Genomic DNA, 5371 nt, shown 5'->3' on the forward strand with positions numbered 1-5371 from the left:
ATTGGTTAGCCCAGTGATGGGTATTAAGGAGGCCACGTACTGCATGGAGCACTGGGTGTTATACGAAAACAATGGATCGTGGATCACCACATCAAAAACTAATGATGTATTGTATGGTGACTAACATAACATAATAAAATTTAAAAAAAAAAGAACATTCTCTTTCCTTTTTACATGAAACTTTCTTAAAATACTACCATATCATACACTAGTATTAAAGTTAGAAGCACTTAGCTAATCTTGCTTTCACCAAATGAAGATAAATATTAAAAAATTAAATACAAAATTAAAATTTAAGTATGTTTCTTCGTAATGTTTATTATAATTATTTTGTGCATCATAAAAAAATAACAATATAATGGTTCTAATTACATGTGATCTATCCTATTCAATTTTTTATGTATTCTGTAACCTTTTACATGACAATAGAAAGAAAAAGCTTATTTCTTCTCAATTCTTGTTTATGTGAAAACTTTGATACTTTACATGTTTTCTGTTGTGAGGTTAGGTGGGTCGACTTAGAAACTGCTGTCTAAAAGTTGATCCTGACAATTGAGTAGAGGGCATGGAATATTAATTTATTTGCATGAGATTTTAATGTTTCCCTGAAAAGGATGTACTGGCATTTATTTATTAGTGAATAGTATTAACAAACAAAACAAAAAACAAAACAAAACAAAACAAAAAACCAAAAAAACAAAAACTAAAACAAAAAAAACTCTTGAAACTATGTTTCAATATGAAAAAAAAACCTATTATTTATTCTGAAGGGCTTCTAAATTACATTTTAGCTTTTGATATGCTATGTGCAAGTTAATTCCCAGATAATGACTCTGAAAATTCTCCAAATGCATTTTTGAAACAAAGTAATAAAGAACATCTGAGGAAGATTTATGATCTTTTAAAAATGTTGATTTCTATATACAGAGACTAAAAGAATATTGAATATAGTGAATTTTCTTTGGTTTCTAATTAATGTTAATAAAAAAATGACATCTCTGAGTAAGATACTACACCTATTACCTCCCTCATTGTTCATCTGGTGGAATAGCTTGAGTGTGCAATCATTTTTATCTCTCTCAGTGGTGATTAAAGGCCATTCAAACCTAATCTTTGTCACTCCACACTTCTTTCAGTCTTAGTTTTCTCTTAGCTCGAGTTAGCCCTGTACCTGACAAGCTATATTAAGAGCTATTAAGTGTCCATAGAGGCTATCTACTATGAGCCCTGAGATTCCCTGCAAGTTCTTGCTGACTACACTAAGAATGCAAGGCCCTTACTGCTCATTTACTGGGCCATTTTTCAGTGTTAGGTTTGCAACAAACAGCCTTGAGGAATGAGGCTGTGTCCCTCCGGATAGAGAACAGGCTTGTTTCTACTCACTGTAAAATCAGAGAATGCCCCAGTGCAGTCAGTGTTCCTTTCCTGTAGAGGCATCCTTCATAGGCCACTTTAATCCCTGTGGAGCTTGGGGCAAAGGGGAATTGACACAAACTAAAAGGAAGCTTTTACCATGAATAATAAAGTCCTTTGTCCCTGGATTTAGGAGTCTCGTGTCTTCTGCTAGCACCCATGAAGCAGTCAGAGGCCGGCTTAAAAACTGGTGAGTAGAGTGAAATTGTAGACTATTCCCCATAAGTCTTAATATTAAGAAGGAGTTTCAAATAGTCTTACGCTACTACAACTGGGGACCAAAGCAAAGAATTTTAAGTGTTTGGAATTTAAGTTTCTAAAGGTAGATTTTCCAGGAATTTACCTTTGTTACCCTGATAATGTCTACTGTCTGATATTTGTCATTTCTCCCCAGTTCTGTTAACACTTTGAGATTTAGACACTGGAAACTTGTGTAAAGCAGAGACTTAACTAAATTCCACTTTCTTGATGCATGACTGTGATCTTTGTTTCTCAAGATTCATTATACCAATTCCCTTTACCTAACATAGAATTGACATGCACAAATTAAAAAAGAAAATAAAAACTTTATTAGATCTAATAATTGTTATCCTCCCATAGATTGCAGATCAGTCTCACATTCTTGAATTAGAAAGCCTAGAATTTTGGAGAATGCTGCTATTCTTTTTTTTAATCAAAATTTATGGGATCACTATATCTCTACAGTTTGTCATATTTTACATTTTTTCATTCCTCTCTAGCTGTGCATCTCTACACTTCTATTCCAACTATGGTACATAATAAATACCATTAACTATCCTTACACCATCAAGAAATGATTCTCAAACAGTTTCTTGTCTCTTCCTCAGCTCATTTGCATGAAATTTACATAATATGCCCTTAAAATATGGAGCTAAATTCAGTCATTAAAGACATATTTTCTGAGCCCTTAAATACTTATTAGAAAATTAAAATTGTATTTTATTCTTGAGAAGCTTCTAGTCAGTCCTTTGATAAAATCCAGACTGTCTTTTGAGAAGAAGTGACAGGTAAGAAGGAAAAAGCTAAATAATGGGGGGGTACCTGGGTGCCTCAATTGGTTAGGCATCTGTCTTCGGCTTGGGTGATGATCCCAGGTCCTGGGATCGAGCCCTGCACTCGGCTCACTGCTCAGCAGAGAGCCTGGTTCTCTCTCTCCACTTTGCTTGTGCGCTCTCTCTCTCTCTCAAATAAATAAGTAAAATCTTAACAACAACAACAAAAAAAGCTACATAATGGATAGGTGAAGGAAAGGTAGTAGATGATTCTGGGGAAAAGCAAAAGTGTAGGAAGATCAGGAACAATAATATAATATGTTGTCCTCTAAGTTATATAGGTTGGTAAAAATACATTTTTGGTTTCAATGATAAATATATATACAACATATAAGTATGTATTTATTTTAATAATTACTAGTCCTTCACAGACACAATTAAATAACTACCTACCCACCCACATCCTCTTGGTTTAAGTCAGAACTAGAGCTATCATAAAAAATAATAGTAGGAGTTAACACTTATTGAGATCTCACTAAGTGATTATATAACATATTGTATGTATTATATATATGTATGTATTATATATGTATTTTATATATATATATATATTCTTTCCTGCTTTCTTGAGGATTAGTTGATCATAAAGTTGAGGGTCCATTTCTGGGCTCTCTATTCTGTTCCACTGATCTATGTGTCTGCTTCTGTGCCAGTACCATGCTGTCTTGGTGATCACAATTTTGTAATAGAGCTTAAGTCTGGCATTGTGATGCCACCAGCTTTGGTTTTCTTTTTCAACATTCCTCTGGGTATTCGGGGTCTTTTCTGGTTCCATACAAATTTTAGGATTATTTGTTCCATTTCTTTGAAAAAAGTTGATGGTATTTTGATAGAGATTGCATTGAATATGTAGATTGTTCTGCATAGCACAGACATTTTAACAATATTTATTCTTCCAATCCATGAGCATGGAATGTTTTTCCATTTCTTTGTGTCTTCCTCAATTTCTTTCATAAGTGTTCTGCAGTTTTTAGAGTACAGATCCTTTACCTCTTTGGTTAGGTTTATTCCTAGGTATCTTATGTTTTTTGTTGCAATTGTAAATGGGATCGATTCCTTAATTTATCTTTCTTCTAATTGTTAGTATATAGAAATACATCTGATTTCTGTGCATTGATTTTGTATCCTGTCACTTTGCTCATATTCCTGTATGAGATCTAGGAATTTGGGGGTGAAGTCCTTTGGGTTTTCCACATAGAGTATCATTTCATCTGTGAAGAGTGAGAGTTTGACTTCTTCTTTGCCAATTTGAATGCCTTTTTGTTGTCTGATTACTGAGGCTAGGACATCTAGTACTATGTTGAACAACAGTAGTGAGAGTGGGCATCCCTATCATATTCCTGATCACAGTGGAAAAGCTCTCAGTTTTTCCCCATTGAGAATGGTATCCTCTGTGGGCTTTCTGTATATTATTTTTATGGTACTGAGGTATGTTCCCTCTATCTGTGTCCTGTGGACAGTCTTAATCAAGAAAGGATGTTATATTTTGTCAAATGCTTTTTCTGTATCAATTGAGAGGATCATATGGTTCTTGTCCTTTCTTTTATTATTGTGATGTATCATGTGGATATATTTGTGAATGTTAAACCAACCTCACAGCCCAGGAATAAATCCCAATTAGTCGTGGTGAATAATCCTTTTAATGTACTGTTGGATCTTATTGGCTAGTATTTTGGTGAGAATTTTGACATCCATGCTCATAGGGATATTGGTCTGTAATTCTCCTTTTCAGTGGGGTCTTTGTCTGGTTTGAGGATCAAGGTAATGCTGGCCTCATAAAAAGAGTTTGGAAATTTTCCTTCCATTTCTATCTCTTGAAACAGCTTCAGAAGAATAGGTATTAGTTCTTTAAATCTTTGGTAGAATTCCCTCTGGGAAGTCTTCTGGCCTGGGCTCTTGTTTGTTGGGAGATTTTTGATTACTGCTTCAATTTCCTTGCTGGTTATGGGGTCTGTTCAGCTTTTCTATTTCTTCCTGTTTCAGTTTTGGTACTTTATAAATTTCCAGGAATGCATCCATTTGTCCCAGATTGCCAAATTTGTTGGCATATAGTTGCTCATAATATGTTCTTAAAATTGTATTTCCTTGGTGTTGGTCATGATTTCTCCTCTTTAATTCAGTATTTTATTAACTTGGGTCCTTTTTCTTTGCTTTTTGATAAGTCTGGCTAGTGGTTTATAGATCTTATTAATTCTTGCAAAGAACCAGCTTCTAGGGCGCCTGGGTGGCTCAGCTGGTTAAGCGACTGCCTTCGGCTCAGGTCATGATCCTGGAGTCCCGGGATCGAGTCCCGCATCGGGCTCCCTGCTTGACAGGGAGTCTGCTTCTCCCTCTCCCACTCCCCGTTTGTGTTCCCTCTCTCGCTGTGTCTTTCTCTGTCAAATAAATAAATAAAATCTTTAAAAAAAAAAAAAAAAGAACCAGCTTCTAGTTTCATAGATCTGTTCTACTGTTGTTTTGGTTTCTATTTCATTGATTTCTTCTTTGATCTTTATTATTTCTCTTCTCCTGTTTGGTTTAGGCTTTATTTGCTGTTTTTTCTCCAGATCCTTTAGGTGTAAGGTTAGCTTGTGTATTTGAGACTTTTCTAATTTTTTGAGAAAGGCTTGTATTGCTATGTAATTCCCTCTTAGGACCACCTTAGCTGCATCCCAAGGGTTTTGAACAGTTGTGTTTTCATTTTCATTTGTTTCCATTATTTTTTTAAATTCTTCTTTAATTTCCTGGTTGGCCCATTCATTCTTTAGTAGGGTGCTCTTTAACCTCTATGTATTCGAAGTGTTTCCAAATTTCCACTTGTGAATGAGTTCCAGTTTCAAAGCATTGTGGTCTAAATATATACAGGGAAGAATCCCAATCTCTTGGTAACAGTTGAGATCTGATTT

Source organism: Neomonachus schauinslandi, chromosome 2 (assembly GCF_002201575.2).
Source record: "Neomonachus schauinslandi chromosome 2, ASM220157v2, whole genome shotgun sequence".
Classification (NCBI taxonomy): Eukaryota; Metazoa; Chordata; class Mammalia; order Carnivora; family Phocidae; genus Neomonachus; species Neomonachus schauinslandi.